A 19,432-nucleotide genomic window follows, 5' to 3' on the forward strand; every position below is an offset into this window, starting at 1 on the left:
TTATTTCTTTTCTTCTGCACATATCTCTGACGGGTTTGAAATTTGACATCAAATTGTTGTGCGGCTTATCTTAATGAACATATTCCATCAATAACAGCATTAACAGCATTGGACATCATCTATTCAGCAGACGTCTTGCCAATTTTGCGTGGAACATTCAGTTTTCTAGGCATCTACAACAAAAACGGTATCATATCATAACGGTATCAAAAATTATTTTGGAATTTTATTCCACATAAGTATAATGTCAAAGACATTGATTATGTAAAGTTGGATTTCGCCTTCATCCAAGTTCTTTCAGTACGCCGCTGATGGCATGCACGCTCACCGTTTGCTCGCAAGTTCGGGAACTCAGTTTTTAGCGGTTCAGCGTTAGTTTACCTTGAACGTCCAACGCGGTGTGAGAGTTTGCAAGTCGACCCTTGATTGTCTGTTTGGTGTCGTCGTGTCTGTGTTGTGATTCGATTTCGGCGGTTTGTTTTCGAATTTGTGGTGATTATTAGTGCCCAAAAAGGGATATACCACTGCCAGAAAAAGATTTAAGGTAGGGTTTTAGTTATAAAATTGTTGTACGAAGTTGTAAAATAAATTTGTTGTCGGAGGTTTCTTCGTTTTACATAACTGTGACAGGTTGTTTTCTTACTATAGGTGCTCTTATATACAACTTGCTAATTTACATGTTTTTGTTTGTTGTTTTTGTTTCTATGTAATAAAACATTTACATTTACTGATAAGCAACTATGATGTGTTGTTTATGAGAATATTATCACAAAATTTAATAAAATTCTTTACTTCTTGGTTATCACATCCAAAGTTGTTCTTTATCCAAATATGTAACACAAAATAACAAACCCAGCAGTAAAAGAGACAAACTAAATATGTACTCTGCTATTTTTATATAAAGAAACATTGGAAAAGTATGTTTATAGAATGTCATAAGATTTGGATGTGAATACTTTAGTTGTTGTATTTGATAATAAAGTTTGTGTTTTCTTCAATGTCTGTTTTTGCTTTTATGTAATTTTCTGCAATAATTTTGGATATTTTGAATTGAATCGGTGAGCTAGAAAGTTGCAACAGAAAATAAAGGTGCAGAAGAAGCTGATTTTTTCCTTAATTTTGTTAAGTATAGCTGGAATACCATCTTGAACTTTGGTTCTCTTTATGATCTTGATGGAAGGTCATTTCAATGAATTTTGTATTGCGTATTTTTATTTTTAACAGAATAATAACGAATTATTTTAGATCATTATCATGAAGAATTATCGTGGATTACTCTTGTAGGGAGAACATTGATTGAGATTTCGTTTACTTTACTTTGGTAGTTGTGGTTATATATGACGATGTGTTACTAATGGTTTTAAGATCAGGAATCCTAATGAGGATCTCTTCGTCGAGTTCAAAGCAGCCTATGACAGTGTGAAAAGAACTGCATTATACAATGCAATGATAGACTTTGGGATCCCACCTAAGTTAGTTAGGTTGGCCCAACTAACAATGCAAAAACTAAGCTGATGCGTTAGAATTGAAGGAGAAAACTCAAAGTTCTTTGACATTAATAATGGTCTAAGACAGGGGGATACGCTGGCGTATCTCCTCTTTAATATTGCATTGGAAAAGGCAGTCAGATGATGTAGTTATAGTCGGCAGAAGTATGAGAGACATGGTGCAGTGTTTTACAAGGCTTGCGGACGCGGCCAGTGAATTAGGACTTGTGGTAAACGAGGAAAAAACCAAATATATGTTGGTTTCTAAAAATCCCCGAAATATCCAACAGAAAATTCAAATTAACAACCATACCTTTGAGCAAGTTAAAGAATTCACATATCTTGGATCGCTGGTAAACGCAACAAACACGACAAGCGACGAAATAAAAAGGCGCATAGCAATAGCAAACAAAACTGTTTATGGTCTCCAGAAATATTTAAAAAATAATAAATAGACCGGTTTTAATATATGGGGCTGAAACGTGGACCTTATCTCAAAACGATGAAAGACTTCTTGGTATTTTTGAGAGAAAAATTCTTAGAAAGATTTTTGGAGCCGTAAATTAAAATAGGCGATGGCGTCGAAGATACATCTTTGAACTATATCAGTTATACACCGATCCAGATATTGTGAAATTCGTTAAAATGCAGAGACTTAGATGGGCTGGACACTGGACAAAGTTGGCAGGAGTTGGCGACTTCTTTGTGAGCAGGCCAAGATCCACAAAGTGATGTTGATGAATCCTAATGAGGGGAAAAGACATTGACGATGAATTAACCAGAACAACTACAAAAATACCTTTTATTAAACTGGAATTATTTTCTGGAACTGGCAACAGTTTCATCCTGGAAAAAATCAAAAGAAAATTAAATCAAACATTGCTTAAAAAATTGTATTTTATCCGAAAGACTGAGAAAGCTCTTAAAAATAATAATAAAGGAACTTCAGAAAATGTTTGATGGAGTACATAAGGTAAAAGATTAGGATTTACGTAAGATTATGTGCCTAGATATGGTAAACTTCCTGCGTGAGTTGCTCTAATTACTCAGAAACTATCCGAGAAGACAAGATAAGAGGGACACAATATGTCTTATAGGTCGCAGTGTGGCTTTTTTACTATGAGTATGAGATTCAGAGTGCAATAAACGGACAAATGACAGTTTAGGACTCCACTAAATGAACTTTATAATGCACAATTATTAAAAACTAATAACTTTATAAAATAAATATGATTTTTTCATTTAAATCAGTCTAAATAATATAAAAGAAGATAAAAATTTATTTCAGGTTATTAAGACAGTTTTATTTATGTCTAAGTAGTTTAGGTGCATAGCAATTTTGGTCGTCTTATGTTTCTCGTTTTTATAGTTTTCTATCTAATCCAGTTGTTCTCTCCGATCTCTTCCATTGGCTAGATTATCACTTGATGTCTGGTTTTTTTCCTGGGCTCTTTTTCTTCTTCCTGTAGATGTGGTGCAATTGACTTCGAAGCTAACGTCGCTTCCATATGTGAATGAGCTTTTAATAACATATTCATAAATGTACAGCTCTGTTTTAGATCTTAAATATATTTTTTCCAACTATTATAGATTTATCCGCATTCGTAATTATAATTTTTGTAGGTTTTTAATGTATCTCTATTGTTGAGTTTCAGGTTTATCTTTTCAGGTATATTCTTTATTTATCTTCATTTTCTTAGTTCGTTTTAGCGTAGAATAAATGTTGAATTTTGTTCTTACAATCTTATAATCGCGGCATGTGGTAAATTGATTAATCACTGTTAGGATTTGTTTTGTGAGCAAGTACATTTTCAATATAATGGTAGCACTCGTTGCAAGGAATAAAATATGGTTCTATCTGTTTTGGTAATCCTTTAAATTTTATTATAACATAAAATTTGAGGAAAATAAGTAAGCACTTCATAATAAATTTCCAATAAAACACTTATATGCTAAATACAATAAGGGTCATTGTATTCAAATTGACGTATTTCGTAGTTTAAATTTACATAATTATAGTTTATTATATGTAATTGTCTATAATGAAACAATATTTATAATTTTATTTTATGTCTTTCTCTTAAATAGATTTTTAATGTATCGATAACAGTAGAGGTAATAGACACTCCTTATTGAGAAAATCTATGCAGCTCTTATAATAGATTACTGATCTCCTACAGACGAATGTTGAGGATTCCATGGGTACAAAGAGTTACTTGTACCCATGGAATCTACCCATGGAATCTACCCACTACTACTATGTTGAGGTACTTCGTCGCATGTGTAAACAAAAAGAATTACTAAGAATAATCAAAGAGAGGAAAATGCAATACTTGGGTCATGTGTTGAGAGGCGAAAGATATGAATTACTTCAAGTTATACTGGAAGGAAAAGTACAGGGCAAAAGATCAGTAGGAAGAAGCCAGAACTCGTGGCTGAAAGACCTGAGGATATGGTTCGACCGCTCATCCGCAGAGATCTTTCGCGCAGCAGTTTCCAAAACTACAATTGCCATTTAGATCGCCAACCTTCGAAAAGAGACGGCGAAATGAGAAGAAGAAGATTTCTTATAGTAGAAGCCACAGTTAAAATGCAGTGTTGGTCTTACGACGCTGTGTGGTAGTTTGGCGATAAACTGAGAAATCAGGACCGTACGCTCTTCGTTTCAAAAATCTTTATTCATTAATTTAACTGAGTTAAATAAGAGGATAAACAAAAAAAAATAATACTTATATAAATATATACAAAAAAAAAGTAGATTACCCTATACGACACGATAAATATATTATACATAAAGTACACAAGAAGATCATAACTGAAATGTACTGTACGATATATTTCTCGTTAATTAATACTAATCGCAATCCATATCTAAATCGTCCTCATCCTCTGAATCATCTTCTATATTAATTATTACCGGTTCACTATCTTCTTGCAAATTGTCCACCGCAAAACATTTTTTCTTCTACTGTCTTGACATGGTTTACATAATTATGTTACTGCTCTTTAGATACGCGTTGGTAAGCTACTTTCATCAACCGTTCTACCGTTTTTTCTTTAAGATCGACGTTGTTTGAAGCCACATACCTTTTCACTTGATTCTACACCACACCATACCATCTCAATCGGGTTCAGCTCGCAATGGTAAGGCGGGAGTTTGAAAATTTTAACGCCATATTTTTCCGCAATTGTTTCAATTTTGTACTTGTCGTATTCGCCTCTAATTGCGGCCGCAGTATCCAGTAATTCACTTTTTAGGTAACCTTCCTCGAAGAAAACGTTCTTTTCCATTAGCCAATCCTTGATTTGCCTTTTGTTCCACAATTTTTTCGGGAAATCAAATTTGCGTGAGTGGGATGACGCGTTATCCAAAACGACAATGTTTTCTTTGTCTTTCGGCAAGTTTGGATGTAACGTCTTCTTAAACCATTCTTCATGTAAATCCCCGTCCATTTCGCCGTGGTAATTCCCTTCTTGGCCAAGAAACTTAATTCGGCCCATGCCACAAAACCAATTTCGCTTCCAGCATGAAGAAGAACAAACCGAAGACCTCTTTGGGTTGGAGCTTTCAGTCCAGTAGAGAGCCCTTTTATGTTGTCATCTCGTGGATTCTTGATCGTTGTGTCCCTCCATTACTTTTTGACTGAAGTACCGACGGTAGTCCAAGACTCATCGGTATAAACAATGTTTATATTATCCTTCTTCCTCAATGTTTGGTACTTGTGTCTCACTTCTCACTTGTCAGGATATGATATCTTTTCTTTCCATAATTATCAAATCTCGACCTCTTTTACTATGTTCAAAACCTATGTCGTTTACTAGCCTACGAAATGTGGTTTATGAAAAAGCTGGTAGGTCCATATCATCCTTTATATAGGTTTATACGGCTTTCGTTTCTCCATAGTCAGTATCTTGAATATTTTTGCTAAGTGAAGTAGTAGGATATCCATGTCCTGCTACAGCAGAACTGAAAGATGTAATCCTCCCCAGAAGACTTGTAGTTCTTAAGTATTTATAACTAGAATTTTTATGTGTAAAAATTTTTATGCTAGACTCTTTGATATTCTTGATGCATATCATTATTTGCGAATATATTTATGAAAGCTTTCGAAACAAATACTATTTCTAAACAACATTTAAAACCCACAGTGTGGTGGAGATATGGAGGAGAAAAGAAGGATACAACAGATATCTATATTCCAAAGCAAATCACATCAATATTAAAAAGGGAATCATTAAATCTTTATAGAGCCAAAATTACTTGTTCTAATGAAAATTCGCTCTCAGAAGAAAAACATATATCTTTCTTAAAAATTGTTATAGGTTTTTGAAAAAGGGTGAAATATACTATAATCTATGTTAGTTATTATCAAAGTGGTCACATATATTTATCCACACAAACTATAGGGAATATTAGGTACATGTGTATACAAACTCAATCGCTGTAAATACGTCTTACCTCTGCCGAGGTTGAGACGCTACTGGTCATTAGATACTTATGATAAATTTTATGCTTTGTGGGAAAAATGATATATTTAGTAATTAAGACCAGTTCATAACATGATTTGTATTTACACAATTTATTGCAACAATGCTTTTTATTGCTTTACCCTTTTACAAAACACAAAAATTATTGTAGCTTGATACTTAAACTACAACACCTATTGTTTCTCGGAAGCTACAATACTCATTGTTTCTCGGAAGATGCTGAATTAATAAAAGGCTCAGAACTACAGCAATATATTAACAATGAAAGACGCATTTGTGTACTTATCTTAAAACTAGTTTATTTCCATCTTTTGTGAATTTCAAGGGAGTAAGATCGGTAGTACAAGGTGGAAGGGTACTTTAAATTAGCAAAAATTTAGCAATACAAGATGGGGTATATCTCGTAGTCGTAGCTGCCATATTATATGGATATTGTAGCTTGACAGCAATATTATCTGGTCTGTGCAAAGAATATAGCAAAAAACTTTCTAAGCTGAAAGCAAGGGTTGAAAAGTTTTGGCGATATTACGTCTCCTTGTCTCACTCCTCTCTTAATGGGGATGGGATTTGTATTTTCGTCTAGTTGTACTATCATAGTTGCATTTTCATATATATTATGTATTAGTTGCCTATATCTCGAATCTATTCTACAATTATTAATAGCTTGTTCTATGGCCCACATTGGATACTATCAAACGCCTTTTCATAGTCGACGAAGGCAAGAAATACGGGTAGTTGGTATTCATTTGCCTTCTCTATCAATGTTCTCATTGTCAGCAGATGGTCTGATGTACTATATCCTTTGTGGAAGCCAGCCTGTTCAACCGGTTGGTAATTGTCCATTTTGTAGGTTAACCGGTTGTTAATAATTCTCATAAATAGTTTGTATACTTGACTGAGCAACGATATAGGTCTATAATTCTGTAGATCACATTTGTCCCCTTTTTTGTGTAAGAGTCTTACATCTTGTTATTATGGAGACATCTATTAAATAGCTCTGTTAGTACAGGGATTGTTAATGTCTTGCTTGTTTTCAAGAGCTCGGCAATTATACCGTCGTGTCCTGGAGCTTTATTATTTTTTAGCTCTTTTAAAGACTTTCTATTTCGAATCACTTTATATTTGGTAGTACTTCTGATCCCACGTTTTTTATTTTTAGTTCTTTTCTAATTGTTTTATTAAGTTCTCTGTATTCTTGAGTATGGCGTTTGTTTTGCGCTAGAAGTTGTCTTCTTTCCGTCATTAGCTATTTAGTTTCATTGCTTATTTTATCTTCTTTAGTCCTTGTTTTCTTTGCGACCTGTAGTCCTGCTGCGAGAAGGTTTTTATTTATGTTTTTATTAATCTCGTCAATTTTATCTTGATTATGTGAAGGATCAGATTCGAACTTATCTGCTAAGACCTCTCGTAATTGCTCTTCATTTGTTCTTAGCTTAAAGGCATCTATCCTCGTTGTTTTTTTTTAATCCTTTTTCTCTCTTCTTTCATGTTAATATTTATTTTTGCTCTAACTATACGATGGTCACATTATTGAAGAAAGCACGTTAAAAGGATCATTTGCTGATGATAAAAATATATAATAATTAGTATTACATATTCCTATTTCTTCGTAGACATGCAAGAATATGTTTAAATAAGTATAATCCAACATAATATTTTTTCCTGTATTGGATTATATTTTTATCTAAAAAGGAAATATTAGTTACGCTTGTTTCTACTGAATATCAGCACATAACCTTTAAAATAATTCCTTGGATTTTATGAATTTAATGTAAATATATTTTAAATTTATGTATTTATTAAAATTTCAAAGGATTTATGGATATCTAACTGTTGTTACTGGGTACTGTGTTATTCGTATTATAAAATTCTTCGTAGAATAGGATTTAATGAAGACCTACTGAGTATGGAATATATATAATAGGGCAATATTTGAACACACTTTCTAATATAATTTTTTTTAATTTTTTTAATCGTCCTAGAATAACTTTCTATTTCTTTAAAATTTGTGTAAAAACTATCAGTCAAATTAACTAAACATTGGTCATATCGGATGACTCAAAATTCGTTATTATGTTAAATATTAAGATATAAACAGTTTCTTTGTGTTTTTACCCACAACATATTAATATATATCAGCCACACAAGTTTTATAAGAACTTTGCGATGATTTTCATATCAAGGTACAAGGTAACTTATTCGACGTCATAGCTGCAAACAACCAACGCTATCTGAACCATATCGCTAAAGTTTTAAAGCCAAAGTCATTGCCGTAAATGATTTATCTAACTTTCTACCTGTTCCACGTTGAGCCTTCCTGATCTGCGTGGGATTTTTGGTTTCGGTTCATCTAATAATATGATTCTGTGTGCGAGAAGATATTAGACAGGTGGTCGATTGTACCTGTCACGTCTTTGGCTAATAAGTAACTGTATAGAAATACTAATAGCATCGGCAATTAGATAATTATGTAATTATTTTTTGTAGATAATAGTGTTGCTGTGTTCAAAAAGCAATATTAATTATAATATATAAATTAAATGATTGTTGTATTTTGCCTAATATAAATACAATGTTGCCAAAATGGCTCATTTTATTAAATTTACTTAATAAATTTTAATGATCGGGGGGAGTAGGGGTCAAGAAAATAAAACGATAAGATAAATATTTTAGATGTAAAAAATAGAATTAAGTACTACTTACTTTTTATTAACGAAAACGGAGTATGGAGATCCAGGTACAACCATAAACTCTACCAATTGTTTAAACAGGAACTGATCTCAGAATTAATTTAACTTCAGAGCCTTTGATGGACTGGTCATGTAGTGAGAATGGAGACCGGAAGATTGCTAAAAAGAGACCCAGATAGTGAAATTCAGGGCGCTAGGCCAAAAGGAATGTCACCGAAGAGGTGGGAGGATGAAGTGGGAGCGGACGCACATAATTTGCTAGACGTGAGAACCTGGAGAAGATCTGCGCGGGACCGGCAAGGTTGGAGGCATAGTTTGGAGGAAACCAAAGCTCGATTGGGGCTGCAGCCTCATTAGAAAGAAAGAAAAAATAGATACAGGAAAAAGCTCCTGGAAGGAATTATTGGGTGAGTCCTTTTTCGAGCAGTGAGACAGTAAACTTAGGCTTAATAAAAAAGTAATTGTCATTGTGTTCATAAATTGGTGTTGTGCAAAATCCGAAGAAAAACACATATATGTGATAACAAAACACCAGAATGCGCCACAAAGATAAAAGTCGAAAGCTTACAGAATGACTTCACAAGACACCTATTCCAAAAAAGAATAACCGAAAAAGTAGAAACACATATACCACAGAAAGTAATGGAGTCCAATAAAGCTGGGCAAAAATTAAGTCTAATATCTTAGCCTCGGCCAAAGAAGTTCTTGGTGAAAAAAATATAACTAAAAATAAATCGTTCCCAAGGCGAAGAACTCTATGGTTTTGTACAGAAGTGAAGGAAAAATGTAAAGAAAAGAAAAAAGCTTACCTGAAATACATCTTCTTCTTCATGTGCCTTGTCCGTTCCGAACGTTGGCAATCAACATGGCTATTCTGACTTTGTTTACGGCAGATCTGAATAGTTCAGCAGATGACAATCCGAACCATTGCCGCAAGTTTTGGAGCCACGAGTGTCTTCTCCTCCCTGGACCCCTTCTGCTGTCTATTTTCCCTTGAACGATCAGTTGTAGTACTCTATATTTATTATGTCTCATAACGTGACCCAAGTATTCCAACTTTCTTTTCTTTATACTTATTCCTACCTCTCTCTCTTTACCTATCCGGCGTAGTACCTCTTCGTTGGTCACGTGCTCAGTCCAGGATATACGTAATATACGTCGGTAAGCCCACATTTCGAAGGCCTCTACTTTTTTCATCATTGTTGCGGTCATTGTCCACGCCTCCATTCCATATAACAAAACCGGGAATACATAACATTTCAGAAGTCGAATTTTGAGAGGTAGGGTGAGGCTTTTAGAGGTGAAAATTTGCTTCATGCTAGTGAACGATGCTCTTGTCTTTTCTACTCTTATACGTATTTCCTTCGCTTGATCCCAATTTGAGTTAACTGTTGTTCCCAAGTAGATGTACGAATCCACGTGTTCAATTCTTTCATTGTCTAATATCAGTTGCTGTGGTGGTTGTTGGGTTTTGCTTACTAACATCCATTTGGTTTTTGTGATATTTAGTCTGAGTCCGTATTGTGCACTTGTTTTTTGTATCTTACTCATTAGGCAATTCAGTTCCTCCATGCTACTTGCTAGAATCACAGTGTCATCAGCATACCTTATGTTATTAATTATTTCTCCATTTATCTTTATGCCTTCTGTGCTTTCCTCCAGCGCTGTCTTAAATACTTCTTCTGAGTATATATTAAAGACAATAGGAGACAAGATACAGCCCTGTCGTACCCCTTTCTTGATCTCAATTTTATTGGTCAATGTAGATCCTACTTTCACTTTAGCTGTTTGGCCCCAATAGAGACTCGCTATTGTTCGAAATACATACATACCTGAAATAATACATGTCAACCAAAACACAAGAGGCATACCATAATTACAAGACAATTAGAAACGAAACACATGCACTTGTAAGAAAAATAAAAAATGATCATTGGGAACGCTTTTTGAAAGAAATGAAAAATGATTTTTACGGTCTGCAAAAGGAAATATGGCTCTTCAATTTGATCATGGATGAAATTATCAAAAGTATTAACAAAGGAAAGGGATACAGCATGGGAAACAAAGAAATAAAAATACTCTGTTATGCAGACGAGGGAATATTGATAGTCCAAGATGACGAGAGTTTGCAAAAATTGGTCCACAGATTTAACATAAGAGCAAAAGAATTTAATATGACAATCTCATCTCAGAAAACTAAAACAATAGTGATCAGCAAAGAACCAACCAGATGTAAAATAGAAATTAATGGCATCAGTAACAATGGCATCAGATTGAACAAGTAATGGAAATAAAATACCTGGAAATTACATTGTCCAGCTATGGAGACCTCGACAAAGAAGTGAGAGATCAAGTACAAAAAACAAATACTGGCAGGGTCCTTTAATAACACTATATGGTGAAACAGCCACATTAACACTGAGATGAAGTTAAGAATTTATAAAGCCAGTGTAAGACCAATAATGACATTGCCTCAGAAACAAGACTCGCCACAGTCACAACGCAAAGCATAATGGAAACGGCAGAGATGAAAGTACTGAGAAGAATTACAGGAAATACGCTGAAAGATCGAAAAATAAGTGAAGATCAAATAACCACATAAGCAGAATCAAGGAGACCCATGTTGTCAAAATAGCAAGAGATAAGTCACCAATTGGCAGAGGAATTCTATAGAGGTATTAATCCGCCAATGAAGGAGCAGAATTTATTATAAAGGGGAAGAAGAAGAAGAAAAAATAATGTTCCTTTATATATTGGTACGCCTTGCAATAATCTTCTGTTTTTTTTCTTTTTAAATATATCCACTACTTCATTCGCATCAATTTCTATTCTATAATGTGAAACTATTTGGATATAGCTTTTGGTAGCATTCCAAAGCTGATTTTTGTTGTAAGAGCAGATAGAAAATAAGTACAATACAACAACATTCAAAACAACCAATAAACTTAGATCTATTCTGTATAAAACCAAACCTAATAACACGCAAGAGAGATCAAACAACTGGATCTATAAAATACCCTGTGAATGCAACAACTTCTATATGGGAGAAACCGCTAGACTTCTAAGTGTAAGGATAAATGAGCACGAAATATATATCAAAAACCACAGATAAACCTTTGACAGTAAGCAGAGAGTACAATTGAAAGATGCAGCAGTCGTCATGAAAGAAACAGAGACGAAAAAGAGAAAAATCAGAGAAGCAACCCCCATCCTACTCTTAGAAGAAAAATGCAAACCCATCAGCAGAATGTAGCGGGCTTTGGTTGCCAATACTTAAAGAAGAAATTACCAACAAAAACATGCCAACAATAGCAGAATAAGAAACCCTGTATACACATCATTCTCTATCATAGACAATACATATGCACCACACAATACACGTTCACTCAACAGGAACACTCTACACACATACAATCATTTAAAGCACATATTAACAATACTGAACACTTACAATAATCAGAGTTTGAATTTTCCATGGTAGCAAAACATCCACCCTCACATATTTTCATCCAAATGTGGCTGTTGCCAACACCGTGGACAAAAGTGAACCCTTAGATAAGGTAACGCCTAGATATTTAAACTCCATTTATCCTTTTTTAGTTCTTACTTTTTTATTATTTCGTCCATAATCGGGTTGAACAATAGGGGACTCAGGGAATCTCCATGTCTTATCCCATTGTCAGCTTTAATAGGGTCGGTTAGTGCTTATTCCACTTTTACTTTTATTGTGTTGTTTTGGTAGATATTTTCGATCGTTTTGATTATTCCTAGAGGTATCTCGCTTGCGTACAATAAGTGGATAACGTCCTTTATTTGACCCGATCAAATGCCTTCTAAAGGTCCGATTTCGGGAGTGGAAATTGAAACCTCAATTTTTTTAGGTAAAATGTAATTGTTATTACAATCAATAATTTTGTCTTATTCCCATATTAACATAGTATTTATACATTGTTATATCCTCTAATTGAATAATTTAATGTTTTTCAACGGCACGTACACTTGTTGTTCGACATAAAATATTACAAATGTTTTCTAGTTTGCAACAAAGTCGAAACGTGGGATATCTCATTTAAATTGAAAGAATTCTACGACCGACACGGATAGCTTAGTTGTATAGTGTCTAGTGTTAATTAACGAAGACATAACTAACCTTACGCTTCACTTCCTTATTGTTATGATTACAATTTAGATTTAAGTAATGAATACATTAATACATTGCTATGCAGATATCCTTACAAATCGGGCCTTCATCAACCAATACCATATATCGTAAAACGTTGAAAATTGACGTCATCGATCATCAACTAGCCATTATTTGTCCACTGTTTAACGTAGGTCTCCCATTAAATTTTTTAGTATTTCTTTCTTGAGCTTCTTGCATCAAATTTGTTGTGATTCGCTTTATATCACCCGTCCATCTAGTCAATGGTCGTCCTGTTTAGATATGCCTCTTGTCTTGGTCGCTATTTCAGAATCTTTCTGGTCCATCTATCATCCGTAAATCTGGCAAGATATCCGGCCCAAGCCCATTTATAGTTTATTTTTATGAACGAGAGAGTAATTAGCATAATTTTAACTGGTAGCTCCGACCACTCCATGGGCGTGCTCAAGATTAATTGAAAAATTACTTTGAATAATTGTAAAAAATAAATGAATTATTTCAGTGTTATAAAGTGTTATGTGTATGTAAACAAAAGTGACCTCTTTTATCACACGCTATATTAGAACTGACTGGCCTACATTAAAAAGGGTTTTAAAAAATTCACATTTTTTTTAATTTTTAAAAATTACAAAAGAGAAAAAGAGTTTTTAAAACCGTCTAAGGTATGTTAAATAGATGAATAAAAATATTAATATAAAACTTACAGCTTCTTGTTACAAATCCATATCAGATTCAGAAGATGAACTTTCAGAACCAAGATTTATAATAACTGGCTCGATCATTTTATCAGTAATATTGTCCAGCTTCCACATTTTTTCCTCTTCTTTAATAGTGTGATTTACTGCCTTTTCCCAGTTTTCAGGTTTTACATTATTTACGGCCTCCAAAAACAACTGTTTAACATCATGAATTTTAAAAGTGGTATTTTTTCTTGAAACTTCACTCTTTATCTGTGCCCATACCAGTTCCATCGGGTTTAATTCACAATGATATGGTGGGGATCTAAGTACTGTCATTCCACGATTTTTGGCAATTTCATCAATTTCGTATTTTTTAAATTTTTCTTTATGAAGGGCACACAACGAATAAAGTTCCTTTCTTATAGATCCGCGATGGTACGTAATATTTTTTGAACTCAGCCAATTCTGCAAGTCTTTTTTTAACCACTTGGTTGTGGGCAGTCCTTCTATAAGTCTGGAGTGATAACTTGCATTATCCATTACTATTACACAGTTCTTAGGAAGAAGATCTATCATTTGTTCGAACCATTCTTGAAAGACATCAGCGTTCATGTCTTCATGGTAGTCACCGGTACGAGTTGATTCAAAAAGTTAATAAACCACCTTCAACAAAACGGTCTGAACTGCCAATGTGTACTATTATCAGCCTGCGTCCCTTTCCTGATGGTGGGTTTAAACCAGTATTAAATTTATTTGGTGTATGACCCTCGTTGATCCATGTTTCATCAAGATAAAATATTTTTCTTTTTTGGTTTCTCATTTCCTTTATGGAGAAAATGTCTTCTCCATATGACAATATCGCTTCTTTCTAATAAAATAGACTTTCTGGGATTCTTTTTCCAGCGGAAGCCTATTTCTTTTAAAAGTTTCCATAACGTACTTCGACTCATTTCTGGGTAATCCTTATCATTTCGAACTGAGACAAGAACTTTATCCAATGTTGGAAATTCTTGTCTAAAGAAGAATTCATGCACTTTCCGTCGAAGTCCTTCTTTAAAATGATATTCTATTTGAAATTTTGGTTTCCCTGGAGCATTACGTGGCATTTGAAAACTACCACATTTCTCTTCTTTAATAACTCTGTAAATCGTAGATTTCCCAACACCAAGTGTACTGCTAACTAACTCAACGGTCTCATCAACACTTTCACATAAACGTTTGTCTGTAAATGATTTAAAACAATTAAATATTAATGTTTTTTCATTAACTGTTAGAGGACCAATTTTTCGGCGTTTACACGGCACTTCCAAATTTTCCATAACACTAGTATGCACAATAAACTGCACCTTGCAACTGAAGTACCTACTTTTAGTGAACTGTTAAGAATTTTGAATACGCCACTTGGACCTTCCTATATACAAAATGGAAAAACCCACTATCACATTTTCTGTGAAATAAGTTTAGAAGGTAATTATCTAGTCAATTACTGTCGTAGATTCCTGGAATTAAAGAATTAAATGTTTGATTGTTGAAACCCTTACTTCGTGGAATGCACTCATTTCAGATAAAATAAAACGTTTTATTTTATCTAAAGAATTAAACTTTATTTTGCAAATAGGCAAAGAATTAAACTTTATTTTGCAAATAGGTAGGTACTTATTAAACTTTTATTGGTTATATATAACCAATAAAATAAACATCTTACATTTCTTGCAAATTCATTAGTACCTGTTAATCTGCATCACTCCGACACTGGCAACCTTATTTAGGGATTAGTAAACCTCACAACTATTGTATTCTATTCTGCTCCAACCTTTATACCTGGTGGTCATACTCAATTTAAAATTGTTTTCCTATATACTTCTGTAAACTTGTTGACAAATATCTGTTTTTCATTGAGTCACCCGTATCAACAGTTTAGGGATTTGCATACATAATTTATTGTTTTATTACTCTCTCATACATAAAAATACACTATAGCCATGGCTATTTTTTCAACTTCATCCGTGACTCCTGTTCTTCTTCTTATTTCTAGGTTTGGTACTTTATCTCTAATGGTAATACTTAACATTGATCTTTCCATAGCGTTTTGTCTAACTCTTATTTTATTTTTTGTTTCTTTTGTCAGAGTTAGTGTTTTTGCACCATATGCAAGGACCGGTAAAACACATTGGTCAAAAACCTTCCTTTTTAAAGAAACTGCAATATTAGACTTGAAAATGTTGTTCAATCTACCAAAGGCAGTCCATGTGAGACCTATCCTTTGTATTTCAGTTGCCTGATTATCGTGGCCTAAGCGAATCTCATGCCCTAGATATTTATAATCTATTACTTGGTCGATGCTATGGCTTTCAATTTGAATCTTATCGTTGACTACAAGGTTTGTCATGTTTTGTAAAACTTTTTTATTTGTTTTAGTTTCTCCCATTTTATTTACAAGTTTGTAAATATTTTTTGATCCTTCAGTTATTTTTTGCCGTAAAACCTTCAAACTTTTATTTTTATAATCGGTTTGAATGATGTGTTCAGTGTTTAAATTTCTGACATCTTTTCGAATTGATTTTGAGACATCTGTGTTTAACTCTCTAAGTGTTACGAAATTATCTGTATATTTTTTATTCAATTAATTCTCTTCTTTTGTTTATAAGATCTTTAGTGACTTCGGTGACTTTATCCTCCTTGTTTTTTCCTTTTACTTTTTTAAGTTCTGAAGATATAAGATTCTGATGAGCTATTCATGTTTTTTATCGATTTCTATTTATTCGATGCCTGTTTGTTATCATTGCTCTTCTCTCTCTTCTAATATTGATCAATATTTTGCGCTAATCAAGCAATGGTCACTCACAACAGTGATTTTATTAATTACTGTAACATCTTGGACAATATTTATTCTGTTTGTGATTATGAAATCAATTTAGTTCTTCGTTATATCATCTGGACTAGCCCACGTCCACTTACGTTTTTGGTTCTTTTTGAAAAATGTGTTCATGACATAAAACCGATGATGCATCAAACAATTTAGTAGCATTCCTTCTCTATGTTTTCGCTCACCGTAACCAAATGAGCCCATAGCCCCTTCTGCGTTATCTTCTTTAAATCCAAGTTTAGCGTTAAAATCGCCTATTAATATTAGGTGGTGGGTTTTCCATAGCTCTATGAATATCTTCATAAAAGTTTTGGATTTCTTGATTGCTATTGCTCGTCGTGGGTTCATATACTAAGATAATTTTAATAGAGCGTCTCTCGTTCAGTTTTTAATATGAGGTCACAACTCTTGAGCTTACTAGAAGCTCTAGCACTAGCTTGTGTACTAGAAAGCCTACGCTGCTAAGCAAATTTTACAACTAATTGGTTTTATTTAATACATCCTCATTATATGCAGTTAAGTTCTTTCTACAATTCGATGAGCTTTTCTTCAGTTGCAAGCTTTCTTACGTCATAAGTGGCAATCTGCAATGTACTTTGTCCTTGGTTTGATCTCGTGACTACCGTTACCAGGAACCGTTGGACCGCCGGGGAATAAGAGCTTTTTTTAGTTTGTGTCATGTCATTAACGGGGGAGATTAGTTATTTCACTACTACCCTGGCCTGTGCGGGTTGGTAGCGGGATATAGAGGGATGTTGTAAGAATTGGAAAACGATAGGGGTAGTGGTTCATGTTTTGGTAAAAGCAAAAGATGGGGAGGTAGTAACATTACATTGGTCAGAGGGTAATATCCCATTGTTTTAACCACAAAACACTACAGTTATTGGGAACGGCTCCCAATAACCTTTGCCGTTTGCCACGTTTCAGGTAATTTGATTCTTATTGAGAATACAGTGCTTTATAAATACGGATCAGGGAAGTCAGGTAAAATTCTTTTCTATAGGATTTTTAAAAGATTTAATCCTTTAATCAGGCATTAATTTGTATAAACCAAGTTTATTTGTGATCTAAATTTATGCCATGATTGTCGTTAGTATCGAATACATTTAGGGAAGTATTGTGCCACAAAGAATTTTTGGGAAAACTAACTATCTCGTTATAATTATATTGTCTCGTCGATGTCACGTCGTAAAGATATATGTTAAATTATGTATCTTTGAACTTTATTTGAAGTTTTTTAATAACGAGAAATATTTGCATTATCTAAACATTTTTGTATTTTAACGCGTTTTAAAATTTTACCTGTTTGTCCAATATACACTTTTGGGCAACCACCACTTTTTAATCCGTGAGAATTTATCTTAGTATAGTTCCTTTATGTCTCGATTATCAGTCGTGTAGGTATGACACTGGACGTATTTTATCTAACTGCGTAGGAACCTTCCTTTCCATTTTAGACATTTTTATAATTTTCTCATTAATTCTTGAAACTAATGACACTATACGATACAAACGACCGTAAATAAGAAGCGGCGCTCTAAATGCTTCAACAAAAAGCTAAAGGTATAGGATATTATTATCATTGGCGTAGATCTTGTTAAAAATTGGTGCTTAAATAGTTTTTTTATCTATTAGCTTTGTTCTGTTATCAAAACATTCTCCGTAAGAGAATCTATACCTACATTACGTTTTTAGGCAACTACTTCTTTTGTGTAAATTAGAATAAACATCACACACGAGCAGAACAAAACAATAAGGTTTAGGATACAAAGAAATTTTTCTTTCTTTCATTTCAAATCTTTCTTACTGTCCACTAATTCGTTTTCAATTACCAGTGTGTCCTTTAACCCAGAGTAAAGTAACTTTTTTTTGTGAATTTTAGTTCATGTAATAATTTTTTGATATTAAGTGTAATGGAGTTTTGAAAACTATCTAATGGATAGCTACGAATAGCTTGTAATACTGCCTGAGAAACTGATACTATTACGATGTTCTCACAATAATTAGTGATACACCAAGTTAGTGCTTTCTGTATAGCACCACTCTCGGCTGTAAAAATAGAACAAAAAATACGAAACAAGCGCTTTCAACAGTTTTTGATCCAGCTGTATAAATTATTGTTAAATCTTCCCCTAATTTGCTTAGCATGGATTTAAATATCAGATTAGTTAAAATTGGTAAGTCTGAATAAGACGGCATTATAATGGTTGGTTTGTCTATCTGAACTTCAAGGTCTTGTTCGTAAAAAGGAAATTTTGGTAGCTGTAATATATAAGATTGGAATAAATTCGTATCAATAAATGATTCTGCAAGAGAAGGAGAATTTTTTATTCTCCAGTAAACTTAGTTTATTTAAAGTATAAGTTTCCAAATACGAAACCATCAGAGGATATTCCAACATATTGGTTCACCCTCACAATATCATAGCCTCCCTTTATTCAATATTAAATACAATTTTCCCTCATAGGTGGATTGGTCGAAGGGACGGCCAGCTCACCCGACTTGACACCACTTGATTTTTTCTCTGAAGTTACTTGAAATATCGCGTTTATATTAACAGACCAACCAGCTTAAATGATTTAAAAGATCGCATACGTCGTGAAATGCAGGGAATTATTATAGATATTGTTCGGTTTTATGTGTTAACATTTCTCTGAACCTACGTTGGTATTTAAACAAATACAAACGGTGACGTCATACAAACTTGAAGGGTCGCCTAAAAAGGCAGAAAACAATATATTATAAAACTTTTCGAAACCTTGTATCTAATCAAACAAAAAATATCGATAATATTAAGAAAAAGAAAATATTATCTAGCACCTAACATCCTCTAAAGAAATAATACTATATTTTTAATTTCTTTTCTTATAGTTTCGGAAATGTAAGTCACCCTCTTATTAATTATTTATATTTTAAAATTTTTTTACCCCGCTATAAATCGAATCTTCTTGATGTTAAAACCCACTACACCTCTGAAATAAAAGGAAAGTTTATCCAACAGGTAAACAGGTTTAGAATTAAGATGAAAAAAAATATGTAGGGATCCAAACAGTCTTTTA

At 33.5% G+C, this 19,432-nt stretch overlaps 1 protein-coding gene across 5 annotated transcripts in view; it reads left to right on the forward strand.

Moving 5' to 3' along the window:
• Nucleotides 1-380: 380 nt before the first annotated feature.
• The window catches only part of PDZ-GEF (PDZ domain-containing guanine nucleotide exchange factor), a 726,227-nt gene continuing 707,175 nt past the window's right edge, over nt 381-19,432 (forward strand). For 3 of the 5 annotated variants that reach the window (XM_072545152.1, XM_072545150.1, XM_072545153.1), the window contains exon 1: nt 382-544. The gene's annotated coding sequence lies outside the window, so the exon portion shown is untranslated. Of the gene's footprint in view, nt 545-19,432 lie in introns of all 5 variants that reach the window. The other 2 variants (XM_072545154.1, XM_072545155.1) reach the window with 1 other exon arrangement.

The sequence above is a fragment of the Diabrotica undecimpunctata genome, chromosome 9, assembly GCF_040954645.1.
Source record: "Diabrotica undecimpunctata isolate CICGRU chromosome 9, icDiaUnde3, whole genome shotgun sequence".
In the NCBI taxonomy this organism is placed as follows: Eukaryota; Metazoa; Arthropoda; class Insecta; order Coleoptera; family Chrysomelidae; genus Diabrotica; species Diabrotica undecimpunctata.